General features: G+C 42.8%; 1 non-coding gene across 1 annotated transcript; it reads left to right on the top strand.

Annotated features, from left to right (window-relative positions):
- The first annotated feature begins 3,511 nt into the window (after positions 1-3,511).
- Positions 3,512-3,584, top strand: trnak-cuu (transfer RNA lysine (anticodon CUU)). The gene has a single exon. It is a non-coding gene; the product is annotated as a tRNA-Lys (tRNA).
- Positions 3,585-19,743: the final 16,159 nt, after the last annotated feature.

Here is a 19,743-nt window from a genome sequence, read left to right as displayed (position 1 = left end):
CTTCCTTACATTGAAGTGTACACCATTCAACACCGCATAACTTCTTTGTTACCAATTTTCCTGCAATTGTTACCTCTACCTTTCAAAATAATTTATCTATCCCCAGTCACCCACATCCAATCTTATCTCAGGCTTTTCTGATAGATTCCCATCTTCCTGCTTCTCATCCTACTGCCAAACTAGCTTAAACCCTCCCCAACACTGTTTGAAAACCTCCACTCTGACGAGATTGGTCCCGGCCACACACACTGGATGTAAGTACCTGCATGTTCTCCAATATGTTGTGTAATTCCCTAAAAGGCAGTCCACAACACCTGACAGTTCCTGGAATGTAGTTGATGCCTGGTTCAGAAAAGTTATCATTTCTTCTCATTACATTAAGCTGAGCAGATGGTGAGTTGTGTTTTGAGCTGTCTTTTCTGCCCTTGCTGCTTATGGTCTGTGCACTGGGCCAGTGTGAATCCTGTTCTGAGCTGTTGGTTGCAAGTGTACGAATGAGTAAGGGTGCCCATCTGCTCCTCTCCCTAATGGACCTGGGATTTCATTGGGACCTGGAAACCAGAAGGAGAAAATAGCTAATTGCCAGTTAGTGCTTGCTCAATGTAGTGGACTATGTGAAGGAGATAGGTATGTGACAAGGCAAACAGGGTCAAGCCCCTATTGCATGAAATCCACTTGTATGATCTATTTAAACTTCTCTGAGCTATGTGACAATGTTAACACTTACATCGAATAGCGACATGCATCATTATAAATGTGAATTCATGCATTTTCCGAGATTGGGTGGGTGTATCATCTTGCTTGCTCAACTGCATTGTTATTTTAAGCAGGTTTCAACACTTGCATGGCATTTGGTGGTTTGGGGAGTAGCATGGGTGTGCAAGGGAAACAACCAGTACTCGGGAGCGCAGACCTAGTTTAGCCAAAAATGGGAATTATTGTCCTGCAATGAAGCAGTAAAAAGGGGCAAGAGGGACGCGCAATTAGCGTTCAGAGGAACGATACTACAGTATTCTGAGGCAACTTGTGCTGGAGTTAGTTGAACTTGATCCACTGGCTGTGTAACAACATTTGGACTTCCCAGTTCTGCACTCAGGTCCAATTAGAATCAACATTCCACATTCATTTGAAAACCATTCATGTTAAAAGTGAGGAACTAGTGTTGGAGCATCATTTGACGTGCCAGTTACACTTAATTGCCTTTTAAGTAGATTATAGCTCATTCACTATTTGTGTTCATTGGGCAAATGATAGCACAAATAGAAATAAGACTGAAGGTGTGTGGGAAATGCATCTGTTAACATCAAATTAACTTAGTGCTAATTGTGTTGTAGACAAGAAAAAGGACACATTAGCTGGTAGGGAATGACTCAGCCTTCAGGCATAAGAATGACTAGTGGAGATCAAGAAAAGCAATTCATGTATTAATGGCTTTGTAAATCCATTATAGGTTACAACGGAGTAGAAAACTAAGACACAAATCATAATTCATGCACATTGGGCCAAAATTGGATCGTGCTGGAAAATGTGGTATGACTGCGTTATGCAAATTAAACATGCTAGTTTGATAAAGTGCAGGTTACACCTGAAGTCCAGCTGGTGTCAACCCTATTTTTTGAAATTGGTATGTATCTGCAGGGTGATATTTTATAGCTGAAACTAACTGGGACCACACAGGAGTTAAATGCTTGGACATAGCTTAAGCAGAGTGGGAATGGGGTGAGAAACAAAGGACTGCAGATGCTGGAATCTAGATGAAAAAAACAATGATGCTGGAGGAACTCAGCAGGCCAGGCAGCATCTGTGGAGAAAAGCAGGCGGTCAACGTTTCGGGTCAGGACCCTTCTTCAGGACTGAGGGTAGGAAAAGGGGAAGGCCAGTATATAGGAGGGAAAAGCAGAGCAGTGATAGGTGGACAAAAGAGGGGAGGTGGGGTGGGTACAAGGTGGTGATAGGTAGATGCAGGTAAGAGATAGAGATAGTGACTGTTTGGGTCCCTGTACAGAGGTGATGAAGGTGATGTAGGGGCAGGTGCTGCACCTATGGCGGGGGCAGTGGAAAGTTCCCGAGGTGAGAGCGGGATGAGTGGGGGTGGGGTGGGGAAGAGTGAACTAGGGAGTCGCGGAGAGACCGGTCCCTGTGAAAGGCAGAAAGGGGTGGGGAGGGGAAGATATGCTTGGTGGTGGGGTCCCGTTGGAGAAGGCGGAAGTGATGGAGAATGATGTGTTGGATACATAGGTTGGTTAGATGAAATGTGAGGACAAGGGGGACCCTGTCCCTGTTGGCTCTGGGAGGGGTGGGGTGAGAACGGAGGTGCGGGAAATGGGAGAGGTATGGGTGCGAGCTCTGGAATAGGGATGTAACATCCACATCTGTTCTGAGTGTCTCAGTAGAAGAGGTAGTGAGGAGCAGATGTCCTCTGTGCCCAGTGACCTAGGATACCATACAGACCCATTATGAAATGCCCCAGGAAGGATGTGGCAAATGAGATCAACACCATAAGTAAAAATACAAGACCTGGAAACCATGCCAGAACATGTTTAACAACCTCACAACTGTTGCGAAGGTCAAGGAACAAATCCATAGTCACTTGCAGTCACAGCATTAACTTTACACACTGCTCCATGGGATTCTCCACAAATCCAATGCCATGGGAGGTGGAAACATGGCACTCTTCAATATGTCTGGATTCCCTTCTGTGATAATGACCCAGCCTGATATGTGACTGTGATTACTGTGAGCTGCTGGCTCATTAAGAGACCATGATCGCTCCAAACAGTGACTGAACAAAAAAAGCTGTAATCAGTAAAGGGATCACAGTCAGTAAAGACATTTATAGACACTCAGATGTTGGTTCTGAAGTCCTACTACTAATCCAATGTTGATGACTGTATTGGTGCATCTTTCTGTACACTAGTACAGAACTAGAACATATCACCACCTTTGCTGCCAATTTTTACCCTGTTCTGTGTTTCGTAAGGTATATCTCTCACACTTCCTTTCTTAACTGCTCCTTTTCCATCTCAGGGAATCAGTTAGTGATCAATATCCTTAATGAGCCCACAGAGTTCTACAGCATTCTTAGCAACACCTCCTTCCAACTTGCTTCCTATAAGGACTCCATTCCATTCTCCCAGTTTCTCCAGCTTGACCGTATCTGTTCTGATGATGAGGTACCACATCAATGCTTCTGAGATATCTTCCTTTTCCTATATTGGTAACTTCCCCTCTATTGTTGTTGACAGGGCTCGCAACCAAGTCTGCTCCATTTCCCACACTTCTGCTCTCAACCCTCTTCTACCAACCAGAACATGCATTGGGTTTCCCTTGTCCTCAACCTCTACATTCAACAGATCATTCTTTGTGATTTCTTCCACATCCAATGAGGTTCCATGACTAGACTTCCTCTCCTCTCCTTTTTCAGAATTCTGAAGGGACTCCTTCCTTCCACCACTTCTTGGTTCACAAAAAACACAATATAGATTAGATTAGATATGTTAGATTGCTAACAGCCCGGCTAGCTCAGTCAGTAGAGCATGGGACTCTTAATCCCAGGGTCATGGGTTCAAGCCCCATGTTGGGTGATAACATTTTGGGGCGGCACGGTAGCGTAGGGGTTAGTGCGACACTATTACAGCGCCAGTGATCGGGGTTCGATTCCCGTCGCTGTCTGTAAGGAGTTTGTATGTTCTCCCATGTCTGCGTGGGTTTCCTCCGGGTGCTCCGGTTTCCCCCCACATTGCGAAGATGTATGGGTAGGTTAATTTGGGTTTAAAATGGGCGGCACGAACTTGTTGGACTGGAAGGGCCTGTTACCACACTGTAAATAAAATTTAAAAAATTTTTAAAAAATTTATTAGTCACATGTACGTCGAAACACACAGTGAAATGCATCTTTTTGCGTAGAGTTCCTGGGCACAGCCCGCAAGTGTCACCACGCTTCCAGAGGCAACATAGCATGCCCACAACCTCCTAACCCATACGTCTTTGGAATGTGGGAGGAAACCGGAGCACCCGGAGGAAACCCACGCAGACTCAGGGAGAACGTACAAGCTCCTTACAGACAGCAGCCAGAATTGAACCCGGGTCGCTGTAAAGCATTACGCTAACCACTTACACTACTGTGCCTGCCTGTATCTTTCCCGTGTCATGCAAATGCAGGAGATTTACCTCTTCCTGGAGGTTTACCTCTTCCCTACCCAAACAGTCTTTCTAGAAGAAGCAGCAATTCATTTGCACTTCTTCCAATTTAGTGCATTGCATTCAGTATTCATAATGCACCCTCCTCTACACTGGAGAAACCAAATGCAGATTGGATAACCATTTTGCAGAACACCTCCGTTCACTCTGCAAGGGTGACCATGAGCTTCCAGTTACCTGTCACTTTATTCCCCATCCAACTTCTATTCTGACCTCTGTTTTTAGACCTTTTCACTGTAGCAACAAAACCCAGTGTAAACTCAAGGAACAGCATCTCATCTTCTATCCGGCACATTGCAGCCCTCGGGACTCAATTTGAAATTCAACCACCCTTTCCTGTTTGTTTCACAGCTGGGTTGTTCTGAGGTTGTCCACCTGTACCATTAACTCAATTGTTTTCCCTCCATAGTTGATACCTGACCTGCTGAGTATTCCTTGCTTTCTATTTTATAGATTTCTAGCAACTACTCTGTTCTGCATCTCACAGTTCCAGTAATGTTTATCTTTTCTCCCTTTTCGATCCTCACTCATTCTTCTTCTATTTACACTTTCTCCAGACAGATTAGCAATGGTTAGCAAGCATTCACCACCCTCTCTTAGATGGCACAACAGTAATTATATAATCTGGATTCTCATAGAGTCATAGGTCCACATAGGATGGAAACAGGTGCTTCAGCCCACCAAATCTGCACCAACCATCAAGCACTCATTTATACTCATCCCATTTTATTCTCCCTACATTCCTATCAACTTCCCCCAGATTCTGCCACTTGCCTACACAATTATGTGGCCAATTAATTTACCAACTCACATGCCATTGGAACCAGAGAACCCAAGAGAAATCTATGCAGTCACAGGGAGAACATTGCAAACTCCATATAGACAGTATAGATCAGGTAGAGCCCCAGTCACTGAAACCATAAGGCAGCAGGTCTAGTTGCCATGCAACTGTGCTGCCCATTTTAATTCTCCACCACTGACTCACTTTGTTTCTATCTGCTCACTGCTGCACTGAGGAAGTCACCCAAACTTCACACCCACAAAAGGAGACTTCATCCACTTTTTATTTGGCTCATAGGAGCAGGCAGATCAGATATAGGGACTTTCCACTACTGCAAGCCTGCCCAAAGTCCAGGCACTCACAGACTGTACTCATGTATTGCTTACAACTTATACTCTGCTGGTAACTTCCTGCCTGACACCTTGCTGTAGCCTGTTTGTTATGAGCATATATCCCTTTAAGAGTTGTCTCCCAAGATTCAAGCTACAAGGATAAGGGCAGGCAGATGTGAGATCTAGAAGTAAATCAATTGAATCAGATGCAGTGGGATTACAGGGAAACATGACCATGCTCTTCTGAGAAGCCTACAGTTGAGGTTCATGCTGTTGTAGGACTTTTAATAACAGCATTAGGGTGATGAACAATGCTGTTGTAATGCCATTAAAAAGTGGGAGAGAAGTTTTTAGGCCATGATCTCTGATATTTTTTTTCAGCATGAAAATAATGTGTGATATGAGATAGTATTCTATCAATAGCAGCAAAAGAATTAGCAGGGTGACTAAAGCAGGTTCAATAGGGATGACAGAAATTCATACCAGGCCCAGCATCAAGCAGAGCATAGGAGCAAACACAGACCTCATGCAGCATAGGACTAACCCTATATAAACAATTTGGATGTGAATGTACAAGGCATAGTTTGTAAATTTGCAGATTATAAAAACAGGTGGTGTTGTAGACGGTATAGAAGGTTATGAAAAATTACAGGGGGCTTTTGATGAGCTAGGTATTGGGGCTGAGGATTGGCAAATGAGTTATGTTATTAAACTAGAAAGAGTTGCAGAAAAGATTTACTAGGATGTTGCCTGGACTTGGGAGCCTGAGTTACAAGGAGAGGTTGCGTAGACTATATTCCCTGGAATGTAGGAGCTGAGAGGTGAGCTGACAGAGGTATATAAGATCATGAGGGGCATTGACAGAGTGAAAGCACATAGTCTTTTTCCTAGGGAGGGGTGCTAAAAACAAGAGAGCACAAGTTTAAGGTCAGAGATGAGAGATTTAAAAGGGACATCAGGGGCAGCTTCTTCATGCAAAGGGTGGGGTGTATTTGGAATGATCTGCCAGAAGTAGTGGTTGAGGTGGACATATTAGCAACATTTAAAAGCCATTTGGATAAGTACATAGATAGGAGAGGCTTAGAGGGCTATGGGCAAAACGTGGGCAGATAAGACTAGCTCACCGGGCAACACAGTTGACATGGACGAGTTGAGCCGAAGGTCTTCTTTCTGTGCAGTAAGACTCTATGACTCTATAACCCTACCGTCAACTGATTATTACTAATCTCCACATACTCAACACATCTAGTTGAGAACAGCAGTAGACAACCACATGGTTACTGGGTGGTGTAGGTTCCACAAGTATTTCCATTGTCAATGCGTGACTCCATGAGACAAAAGCTGGAATATTTGCAAGTGTCATCAGTGTAAGATTTTACTCAACCTGCTTTCCACGTCACATCACACAAGTCTATGTTTAGCCAATTTAATCACTCCGGGTGATAATAAACAGTGGCTGAAAGTACTAGACACATGGAAGGCTATGGGCCCTGACAACATACTACAAGCTCCAATAGTACTGGTCTTGTGCAGCCAATGGCAAACATATCATAAGTTTTCTAGGTTTGCAATGACTATAATTTAAGATGTAATTGAGCATTCCTGGCATCGTCATTGACACGTTTACTTTCAGGTGGTAAACTGCTGAAGTCTCCTTTGTAGCTTGTTAGGTCCTCAATCTGCTGAAATGGGAAAATGGTTTTGGAGTCCAGATTGGTTCTGGGCTGTGAAGGGGATGGCCCCATTGAAAGTGCACCAAATACTGAATATGATGATATTTATAAATATAGGGGAAACTAGATTCTTAAGTGGTCGAGGGGTTGAACAAAGAAATCCTGTAGAATAGAAAGCAGCAGAATCAAGAAACCTTCTGCAAAATCACCAGCAAGGACCCTGAACAAGCTGATTGGAAACACAAGTCACTGTCACAAAGTCAAGTACTTGCAATGATGCAAGAACTGCCTCTCTCAGTAATGTTTTCGCTTCTTTTCCTAATTATTTTCTCTTCTCTCATTCCATTTGTACCTTTCTTTCAAATGCATAAATTAGCAACACTCAGAAGCACTGCAAGTGTCAGGAAAATTTGCTTATATTGAATATAAAAGACAGCACTGTGCTCATTTATGTATCACTTGATTTAAATGTGATTCTGAACTTGGGTTAATGTGTCATATTCTGCAGTCTCCCAGCACACTAATATTCTGTCAGCTTCCTGGCAGTCTGCCTGCTGCCAGTATTCTGCAAGATCACAGATATGCTCATTGCACTGGTGCTCTCACTCCCCTAACAAGATAGAATTGCAAGCAGCATGTGCTGCTTCTAATAGAAGGAGGGAGAGGAGAGACAATGGGAGAGAAATTGGAAAACGTGCACTGGGGTAGTGATGCACAATTAACCCATGCCTGTTTGATCTGCTGCAGGATGCATATAAATTTCTGCTGCTACCTCATGCTCACAATTTGAGTGTACAGTTAACAGTAACTGCACTGTCTGCCCTCACAGATGGCCGTGGAACCCAAATTCATGAGTGATTGGTAGGAGTAGAAGATAACCAGGTCTTAAAGGAGAAGTGCTCTGTGCCTTCAGCTGGTAGTGCCAGTCACTCTAGCAGTTTGGGAAGCTAAGTGAAAGACAAGGCAGACCAAAAAGGAGAGCAGGCATCCCAACCTTCTCTGAGCACCTCAGCCAATGCTCATCAGAAGCTCTCCATTTTTATAGATTCATAACATCTTACAGCACAGAAGCAGGCCCTTCATCCCACCATGTCCATGCTGACCATCACACACCCTTCTATACTAAGCCCATTTACCAGCATTTGGTTGTAACCTTCTCTGTCTTAGTGATTCAAGTGCTCATCTAGATTCTTCACAATTGATTTTATAGTCTCTGCCTCCTTCATCCCCTCAGGCATAGTCAAGTGGCAGTGGAAGGAGGTCATAACTGAAGTCAATTCCAAAAGTCAAAATGGATGCAGAAGCTTAATGACATCACATGTGTGGACAAATCCCACATCTCGATAACTGTATCACTAGCCCGACACACTGCCCCATTCAACACGCCCTCATCGCTCACCTGAACATAATCCCCATCAGGCAGGTCCTTCCCATCATTCATTAGCCCAATACACCCGCACACATTTACCACTTCTCCAAAACTTACACTCCCATCTGATACATGTCACTTAATCACCATGGCAGGCACATCACCCAGACACATGGCAAAACACAAACTAGCACATTTCCTATCCTTGTACATGAAGAAACAGAGTATAACCAGTGATAGCAACAGCAGACAAGAAGGGATGAACCCATCCAAAGACTCACCTGTGTGGAGAACAGAGAGCTGGGCACTACTACAGCAGCTGCTACAGAGTCTGTGGCCAGCAATGGTGTAGAGAAAATTGAAAATAATGGTACACTCACACCGGACCCTCCAGCTCATAACCCACTTCCCCCTCCTCTTACAATCACTTCTGGTTTACAGGTTTCAGGCCGAGAAAGTGTGCATCTCTTGCATCATCCCTCCTCTCACTACAACTGTACATTTTCAGGTAACTAGGAGCTCCCACCTACCCAGGCTCTAACTGCTGAGCAACACAAGGGAGGGAAGAAGGCACCCAGACACTTGGCCTAAGGCCCTCAGGCACCCACTCACTCCATATATGGGTGGGAAAATTAGTCGCAGCATCTGCATTTACTGACTTGGCTGGCAGCCAGGGCAGTAGAAGGGAGCGGTGAGGTTTTAGCTCGCCTGATGACAAGGTTGCTCTGCTCCTGAGAGTGGTGGTAACCATTTTGGTGGACCATGGGGAAGGCCAATGGGCAAGTCCAATGACATGTCAAGCAGCCTGAGCTTGTGATGGTTTACTATGAAACCTGAAAACTATTCTTTAAAGCTTTAGTGGCCAGCTCCATTTCATTGCTTATTGACACAATCACCATGCAGCTTCTGTGATCAACATCTCAGCTTCCAATTCAGTACAGTGGCTGAAAAATAGGAGGGATGGTGGACTACAGGTAGGTATCATGGCTGCTCCCCAGGCTCTGACCATCATTAACAGCTGGCCATGATTACAGAGATGATGCAATATGTTATGGACAGGACCTCATATCCAGAGTCGTTAATCCTCTCCTCCTCCCTCACCTGGCTTGATGCAATTCTCTGCGGCTCCTCTCCTCTTCCTCCCTGTCAGGCTAAATGCTTAGAGGTAGAGCCACAACAAACCCTGTATCTGGATGGACCTGATGTATGCTCAAGTAAAATTCTATCCTGGTCCACATTACACCCTCTTGCTTCTGCAACTCCAAAGAGCTTTCAGCAAATGTGCACATGCAACTCTCCTTCTGTTCATCCGTCATCAAACCTGCAGCTAATTGAGAATTTCTTTAAACAGTGCTGGTGGGGTTGGGTGTTTTACTGGTGAGTGCTTCTTGCAGTTAAATACCAGGTTTCCTGTGTGTGCCCATGGTAATAGAGGGACTGTCATGGCCCAATTGACCAAACTAGTCAAAGCGGCATGGAACAAGGCTTGGTCCAAATAGCATATACAGCTTCTGCCTTAAGAAGTCACTTTAAAAGATTCCTGGGCTGATACCAGGCTACACTTAACTTTTAACTTAAGCCAATAGTGTTAGAATTCCTGTTCATTTGAACTACATGCCTGCCCACTCTTGTCATCAGGGAGATTTGCAAATGCCAAAAGCTAACTCTGTAAGAGCCTAAGTAATTTCCATGGGAACTTTTCGATGCTAAAGAACCTCTGGGGTGGTCAAGACGACCTCTTAAACTGCTTCTTGTCTTTTCATATAATTGGGGTCCACCATCCCTGGCGCCATAACTAGTAAACTTTCTCTGCACCATCTCCATGTCATTGGCTCTTTCTAAAGTGTGCTCTCATAACTCCACTAGAGGCCTCATGAACATTTCATGAAAGGTTATTACAGCTTATTTTTTGTGCTCTAATCCTAAAGCCATCCCATATGTATCTTAACAACTTCCTCAACCTGTCCTGTCACCTCCAAAGATTTATGCATGATATCTTGGAACTTCAGGATTTGACCCAGTTTCGATCAATTTAGGAAAATTACCTGGATCCAGAGACTTCTGGACAAACTCTTGGTCTTGCTGGCAGAAGGGGCCATCCCCACACCTCCCTTGGCATCTGTGCTTGTCTTAAGTTGGGGCTGTGCCAATTGGAGGCCGAGACCTGAAGGTCTCAGGTTCAGTTGACTGGAAATGTTCCCTTGTACATTCTATAGATCTCACTGTTCTTGTATCCCTTATACCATTTAATTTATATTTCCTTTTCTCAACCTTATCACCCAGTAGTTCTTATTGTATGTTCCTGCATGTTTCAGCAGTCTATCTGTGTCCATCTGAGTCCTCCAGTTAATATCTTCATTGTTTACTATGCTTAAAAGTTTCAATCAGCTCTCCTGTCTGGGCCTTAACCAATTTACTATCCACACTGTCAATGTTCCCTTTAATCCCATAGACTTCAATTTTGCTAACACATTTATTTTTTGGTCTGCCTTCATTTAGGATATCTTGATATTAATCTGCAGGCTTAAGAAAAGCATTAACGGAAAGATTTCAAAATCAGCTGATTTGTACCGTATTGATTGTCTGAGTATTGATCCAAGCTTCACCATTGCAGCACAGCGGCTCAGCTGGTACAGCTACTATCTCAGAGCACCAGTGACCTGTTTCAGTCCTGACCTCCAGTGCTGTCTGTGTGGAGTTTTCACATTCCTCCTGTGAGCACATGGGTTTCCTCCAGGTGCTCTGGTTTTCTCCCATATCCCAAAATTGTGTTGGTAGGTTCATTGGCCATATAGATTGTTCCTAGTATATAGGTGAATGGTAGACTCTCAGGGATAGTTGATGGGAATGTGGGGAGAATAAATCACTTAGAGTAGGATTAAAGTAAAAGAATGGGTGCTTGATGTTGGCACGGACCCAGTGGGCTGAAGGGTCTGTTTCCATGGCGTTTCACTCTATGTTTCTATGACTCTATTACAGTGCAATATGCACTGAATCTGCATTCTCTGTATGAAAATTCCATCCACAACTCAGAACAGCTTACAAACTTTTAGAAATTAGGTCAAACACCCTCTCCCCCCATCCTATTCCAAAATGCTCCACCTACTTCAACATTTGGAAACACACAGAGGGTTTATGGAAGTTTTGATGCAGTAGTTACCGTGGTTTTGAATGAAAAGCCACTCTTTTCTTAAAGCCCTTTATATAAGCTTGGCCTTTCCTCTCAGGATATTTCACCCTATGTTTAAAGCAGGTTCTTACATGTATTCCTATATTCCCTGACTGGATTACATCCATTTTGTCAATGATGGCTAGATTCTCATTACAGTCAACAGAGTTAATTTGTCTGCCCTGCTGTGCTCTTCTTTAATTATCATTGCCACTATCCTGTTACAGTACAGCAACAGGCAGGACTATCTATATCCTTATTTTAATTATAGCTTCTCCAGCTAATTTTTTTAATGGGTCCAGATATAAGGTTTGGAAGTCCTCTGAAACCTGAGGGAGTCCACAAAATTACCAGCCTAGTGTGAGACTTGTGTGTTGCCTCTGAATTACATGAGGAATTTCTGCTACACATTACTGTTGGCAGCAGTTAAATTCAAGTGCTGGCTGATTAGCTGCAGTGTAGTGCCCCTGAAATATCACTGGTCTCCCACTAGTACTTTGGCAGGAGACTGGAGGATACCCTGAGAAGATGAGGCAGAGCCACCATTGCTGGGTCTCCACAACCTCTTCCCACTTTAACATTGACTCCAGAGGGAACCTATATACTATAAATGTCGCCATCAATAGCAGGCAGCTTACAAGTGCATGAAGCACTTCCATTCCACAGTGCTTCATGTTCTGTATTTTATAAGCAAATCTAGTCTTAATTCATCTATTGTGGGTATTAACTTCAAACAGTTGTGGAATAAAACTGCAGGTGTAGAATACAACCTGAAGAGAATAGCACATGGAGAACACATCTTCTTTTAGCTCCTGATCCCTTGAGACTAGACTTACAAGTAAATGCTTTTACATGAATTTTGTTTTAGACTCATGTAACCAACTCATGGCCATGTTCCTGACAGCTGGCCGATAGAGTGCCAGTGTACTTACTTTCATGTTGTCATTCTTTGTCAGTATCAGGCAATAGAATGGATCTTGCACGTTATAAAAACAGCTCAAAAGTCCTTGGTGGTATGCAGAGAGAGATACTGGGACTGTTAGCAAGACAGTGGAGTTCATTCAAATGCGATTGAAGCTTAAAGGCACAGTCTGACATGGTGATGGAAGCTGATTGAATGGTAACTTTCAAAAGGGAAATGAATATATATTTGAAAAAGGAGAAAAGTATAGCAAGATTAGAAAGGAAAAGGCAGGATGAACTAACTGATAACCCCTTTAAAGAGGCACAATAGGTCGATTACTACTTTCTATGCTGTGGATATTATGATCAGCATTACTTATAATGCTTGTGTTGAGTGCCTGTGTAGTCTGGAAGTAAGCAATCTTTGGTCATCAGAGAAATTTAATTAGCTCAGTCCAATGAATGAAACTAGCCTTCCTAAGAAGGAAATCTATTCTCACTGCAGTAAATAGGACGACATAATGTTTGCAGACAGCAGACAGATGTACATTGTTCGCATACAGGCCAATCTATTCATACCATCATCCGTTATCAATGAGAAACCAAACCTTTTCACATGGCAGTGGCCAGGAAGAGGAGCCCAAGACCACCAGCCATCCTTCATCTTTTTTTACCTTCTTCCTTTCATTGTTGTGCAGTCAGCAAGAGTTAAAAGGAGAGTGCTTAAAGTACAGAAAATATTTTCTTTGGATCTGGTCCACTTCACACATGTAGGTCAGAAAGTAATTATTATAATTCAGGGTCTGACTGGGAAGTGTTAATGAACCTGACAGAGCTGGGAGAATATCAGTAGAAGTACTCCCTCTAACACTGGATTTGTGGCTGGGATGTTACTTAGGCTGATAGTGTGAAGGAATTGGATTGACAGTAAACTGCAGAGTATATTCCATGAAAATGAGTTGTGTCTCCACTATAATCCCATCCATTATAAAATCCCAGGCAATTGCTTTTTATCTACAAGGTCGGTGGTGCAGCACCCTGAGGGAGATATTTTTTACCATTGGAAAATATGAGTTGGGATCACAATACGGGACCACCCTATGGAACCCCATCATGGTACAGAACCAACCTTGCTCCATTTGACCTGGTGCAAGATCCGTAGAAAATCACTCCCACCTCATTAATGTGATTTCCACAGCAGTCAACGTTATGCACGGAGCTTATACCCGGTACTCATCCATAGGGAAGCCACAAATGTATAAAACAAAACCTGAATTCATAGTTGCCATTTGCCATGGTAGGATTTGAATTTGCTTCCAGCTCAGTCATTCATTCCTCTGGATTATTAATCCAATAAGTACTTTACTGCCATGCCAGCTCTTGAGTACAATGTGAAAATTAATTAAAAGTGTTCACTGCCAGAGCTTGCTTTTAGATGAGTGATGGGGGTGGAGTGGTTTAGTTCTTGGTAGAGGGATTTATTAATACCTTCACGGACCTTGATTGCTATGAGATCATTAAACTTCTTCCACCATGCATCCAAGTCCTTTGGGCCTTGCTCTTGCCACTTTGTCCACTTCTCCCTTTGACCTCAGTAGTTTCCTGGGCCCTTGATGTAAATCTCCCTCCTCTTCTCCAGCTCTTCAACTGAAATCAAGGTGCTTAATCCTATGCTTGATTTGCCATGGCTAGTGTAAATCTTTTTAAAGCCGGGACTTGATTTCCCCTTTAAGAGGTGCAGGTGTGTAACTCCAGCACTAGGTTTACTCAGCTGGTGCTGAGCAATCCTCAAATTATATCCTGTGAATGTGCATATTAGTCCTCCAGCACAGAAACAGGCCCTTTTGACGTATTGACCATCAAGTATCCCTTTACATTAATCCAATACTAATCCCCTTTTATTCTCCCCACATTTCCATCAACTTCCCCCAGATTCTACCACTCACTTACACACTAGGGGCACTTTACAGTTGGAGATTAACCTACCAACCAACACGTCTTTGGAGCAAGAACAAACAGCTGGAGGAACTCAGCAGGTCAGGCAGCTTCTGTAAAGGGAAATGGACAGTCAATGTTTTAGGTCAAGACCTTTCGTCTGGACTATCAGTATCTGCAGTCTCTTGTGTCTCCAATATGTCTTTGGGATGTGGGAGGAAACCAGAGAACCCAGGGGAAACCCACACATTCATAGGGAAAATGTGCAAACTCACACAAACAGCACCGCAGGTTAGGATTGAACCCAGGTTACTTGAGTCATGAGACAGTAGCTCTACCAGCTAACCAAAGTGGCACCCTTAAAGCAGTAAACAATGTGATAGACTTGGTCTGAACACTGCAATCACTATAACAATATGCACACACTAATTTTGGGTGTGAGGTGCACTGGAACAAGTGGTATAGGTCTCTTGCACGTCACCATTCAAACACATGTTTTCCAGTGTGATTTGAACCTCTAGACTTTTGCTTCTGTCAAGTTTAAAACTTAAACAGGTTCATTGCTCTTCTTTATTCTGGGTATAGATTCAACTCTAGTAATCCCTCTCTATTCCTTTGCACATCCCTCTAACTTTATTTTCAGTACTGTTCACACTTCTTTCAATAAGGGAACATTTGGGTCATGGCACAAATTACTTGGGACAATTTGGGCACTCAATGCCAGAACGTGGAGACATTGTTTCTATCTCCAGAAGGTAATTGAAAATGATGTTTGCTGCACTTGTCAGCCCTTTCAAAATTTCTTATTGATACCCACAGAAATATACCATGGCGTTGTTTACAGATAGTCGGAAACATGGTTTCAAGCTTTCTGGCTAAGTAAGTAATAGATATAATACTAACTGCTGATAAAAGGTTGCAATCAATCAGGGAGTTGTATCTGTTTGTAAAATTTCAGGCTGCAGGACTTTGCTGGGCTTTCCTTTTTTTTAATTGAAGTATTCCAGAACTGGGTCTTACCTGACATCTGTGTTCTGCATCCACCTGTTTATATAACAAGTATTAGCTGTCAGTTCTGGGATCTCCTTGGATAGCTAGATAAGTTATCATGGCAATCATCCTGCTGGCTTATTGCAAAAAGGAAACAGAATGTAACTTTACAGAAATATACTTTAAGAAATATGTTCCAAACAATTTCAAAAAAATCCAAAATCGCACTATCTGCCATTTGGTTCCAAGTTTCTCCTATCCTTTCAAAGAAAGAGGGTGTAGAGGATAATGTTTTATCACATAGATATAGATGAAAGATTCCAGAAGTGTCCAAAGCAGAAGCCAAGGTAGCTGTAACTAGAAAGCTATCTGTTATTGTGCACTGGTACAGGTTATAATTACCTTAAGCTACCTTGGCTGTCCTGAGGAGGTCAATGAACTTCAAACATTGAGCAGTTTTAATTTTAAAGGTAGAACTAATTGCTAAAAATGCCTCCCTCCATGGTATTGGTTTACATTTCTCTCCTCATGACCATACATCAGATACTCCTTTGCTGGTATACAGACAGCAACACCTCAGCTGCAGATTCTTAACTGTGTGGCCTTTAGAACTACCAACTTCAGACATTGTACCCAGCCAAATTGCTAAGGAAATAAAATGTTGACTCTTGCCCTTTCGGCTGCTGAACCATCACTGGTTTATTTCTCCTGCAAGACAAACTTTCTGCTGCAAGAGCTTATAGTCTTGGGAATCTGTCAAAAATATTTAATGAACAACCAACAAAGAAAATCATGCTGGTCTCAGTGGGATTAAGCTGTCAGGTGTAATGCAGTTTTAATGTTATTTTACAGATAAGTCAATGGTTGAAGAAAATCTATCTTAACTTATTTATTACTTTAACCAGTTGTATTGAGGGTTGTATTCCCATAGAAAAACATCAGTGGGTTAGAGAAAACATTTTTAAAAATTGTATACTTTTAGAATAAGCTGCAGGGTAAATAATTTAAGAAGGTTGTGCAATAGTTTTAATTTTTCTCTCTTGTGAGATGCAGGAATACACTCAAGGGTTTGTAATATAGTCGCTGTAATACTCTAAATTAAGTAAAATTGATGGCAATAAATGCTGTGTAAGGCCCACATTTATTGCCATCCTAAGGTGGTGAATCCTTGCAATCCTGCTAAAGGTGTATCCACAATGCTATTGGGAAAGGAGTTCCTGGACTTAGATCAAGTATTGATGAAGAAATGGTGACATATTTCCAAGTCAGGATGGTGTGTGACATGGAGGGGAACCTGCAGGTGGTGGTGTTCCCATGCAGCTGCTGCCCTTGTCCTTCCAGGTGGTAGAGATTTTGGGTTTTTGAAGTGCCATCAGAGAAGCCTTGGTGAGTAACAACAGTGCAATTTTTACCTGCAGCTACTGTGTGCAGATTGTGGAGGAAACAATTGTTTCAATGGCTGTCAGACAAGTGAGCTGTTTTGAACTGGATGCTGCGAAATTCTTGAGAGTTGTTCATATTGCACTCATCCAAGCAAGTGGAAAGCATTCCATCACCCTCCTGTTGGTGGGTGGTGGAAAGGTCTTGGGGTGTCAGGAAGTAAGTCACTTGCTGCAAGACACCTACCTCAGACCTGCACTTGTAGTCACAGTACTTATGTGGGTGAACTAGTTGAGGTTCTGGTCAATGGTTATTGATAGTGGAGGACTCAGCAGTGGAATGCCATCAACTGTCAAGGGTAGGTGGTTAGATTCTCTCTTGTTGGAGACAGTCATCCCATGGCACGTTTGTGGCATGAATGTTACTTGCCACTTTTCAGCCTATGCCTGAATGTTATCTAGGTCATGTTGCGTGCAGGCATGGACTGCTTCATTTGCTGAGGATTTCAGAATGGAATTGACCATCATGCAGTCATCAACAAGCTTCCCCACTTCTGATCTTATGATGGAAAGGAGGTTATTGATGAAGCAGCGGGAAATGATTGGGCCTGAGACACTGAGGAGATTCTGCACTGATGTCCTGGCGCTGGGATAAAGAGCTCCGACAACCACAACCATGCTTCTTTGTATGAGGTTTGATTCCAACCACTGCAAACTTTTCATTTGATGCCTTTTGTTTTTTTTTGTTTTATTGTTTTACCAGGGCACCTTGATGCCACACTTGCTCAAATACTGCCTTCACATCAAGGTCAGCCACTCTCACCTCACCTCTGGAATTCTGCTTTGTGGTCCATGTAGAATTCTTCCACTCTGCATGTAGCAGAGTTACTCAGATGGAGCAGTTCCGACTACATGCCAATGTTTCTGCTCCTGTCTCTATCAGCTACTCTCATGACTCTTCATGTTAAATTGCAGTCAGTTTTGTCTGTTGGTATGGAGTATAGTGTTCTGTATTTCATGCGATTTTGGCAGCAGTCCACAGAGAACTTAGTGTTTCTTAGTGTTAATGCCAATAAACGTCAATGTGGATTTCCCCAACTTACCAGTCATTTCCCAGATTTGCTCCTTCACTGGATTCTCTATCTGTGGAGCTTGTTGCATCTCTCATACATTTAGACATGATGTCTAATTCACAAGCCATTCATCTGAATGGACGTTGTCACAGTGCACAGAAGAAAGGGAATAGGAAGGCAAGTTGCAATTTTTTAAAAGTATTTGTGCTTCATTTAATGTCAGTGTGTGTTTTTAAATATTTTTAGTTGATTGTGTTCTTTTTACTTTTTCAGCTTTTAAGCATTTCTAATGTTCTTAAAATGTTGGTTTTATTTTTAATGTCTTTTAAATGCTTTTGAATTTCATAAACATTGGTGAAAACTATGAGAGATGTGACAGCTGGCAAAGCTGGGGGTGGGGCTCAGTTGGCTGTCAAAGCTTTCCAGTGGAGTTATCTGCCCAGGGATTGTGCTACCCTAATTGCATCACTCTGTTACATCACTCAAGTACCTTCTACCAGTCAGAGCCTCATTACTCAACTCCAGGGCAGGAGTGGAAGATTTGGAGGAAGGGAATTGCAGGTGGCAAGTATGGCCTGGGTGCCTAAGCCAGTAAAATATGAGCAAATATATCTATGACAGTTCCTAACAAGAGGCCCCCAACAAAACAGGATCCAGATTGTGCCTTTTGCTGGAATACTGAGGAAGTGGGATGAAGTATAAATAGGTCACAGGCCCCAAACACTGGGAGCAGTACTCTGCTGATGGCATTGGAGAAGGCTAAGACTTTTGTGCATAAACCATTGGGGAAAATTTAGAGGAAAGAACGCACCTAGAGTGGTGTACCATCACAGGTGGTACAACAATAAGGAGGCAAACAGAGAAGAAATGGGCAGGGAACCTGAGCCCCTTGCAACATGCTGCTTCCTGGCAGATGTAAAGAAGAGAAATTGAGGTCAGGATGGGGAGGTTGTGATAGGCTGTGCCTGCTGAATATACCTATTTTAGCTGCTGTGGGACAAATCAACAAAAAGATCCATCTCATATTTTGGAATTGTTTTCTGATAATAATATTCATTATGTTGACTACTGCATTTTTATAGTGGAGAGAGAATCTGTTAGAAAGCACATTTTAGGCATAATCATGAATACTCTGAAGCTCAGTGTAAGTCTCCCTCCACCATCACTTCCTCTGGGTCTAACCTTTGCACAGAGGTAGCAATAACCAGCTTCCACTAATGGTCCTCAAATCAAAGGAATAGGAGACTATTGTACAGTTGCCATGGTTACTCCAGCCTTATGTCACTTCAGTCTCACTTACTATCACACTGAAATGACCTTGAAAAGACAGGTACTCTGGCAGAAATTTGATCCCAGACTTATTCATTGGTCCATCTCATGAGGCAGCTGAGCCAATGTGGACTAATACTAGCCCACAGTAAAAGAGCAGAGGGATAGTTATAATCAAACTGAGGTAAAATGTTACAGCAAAACACGTGAACAGTGTTTGTAAAGGGGACAATGACAATGATCCTTTGTGTTTGGCTTTGACCGTCAAGGGAGATAATAGTGACCTTGCTCAGAGTGTGGTGCACTGCTGCAGAAGGTACATTACTGAGAGAGCAGCAATCCTCTCAGTTCATGAAAATGACTGAGTTCAGATGTGGAGCATTCACAACATAAGGATCCCTGCAATCCATGCAGATTCAGATGCCAGGGACACTGGCTCTATGTTTATGTTTCCTTTATGACTTTATGTCCCCTTCTTTACCTCCCCAACCAGCTGAAAGAGTTTCTCTCTGTTTACCACATCAATTGTTTTTAAAACCCTAAAATTCCCAATTAACTCATTCCTTAATTTCTATATTCTAGGAAATATAAGATTACCTTATCCAAATTCTCTCCATATTTAACTCTTGGTACGCTGGTAACATTCAAGTGAATTTGATTGCATTCCCTT

Source organism: Pristis pectinata, chromosome 4 (assembly GCF_009764475.1).
Source record: "Pristis pectinata isolate sPriPec2 chromosome 4, sPriPec2.1.pri, whole genome shotgun sequence".
NCBI classification, from domain to species: domain Eukaryota; kingdom Metazoa; phylum Chordata; class Chondrichthyes; order Rhinopristiformes; family Pristidae; genus Pristis; species Pristis pectinata.
This window is presented reverse-complemented; position numbering and strand designations above follow the sequence as displayed.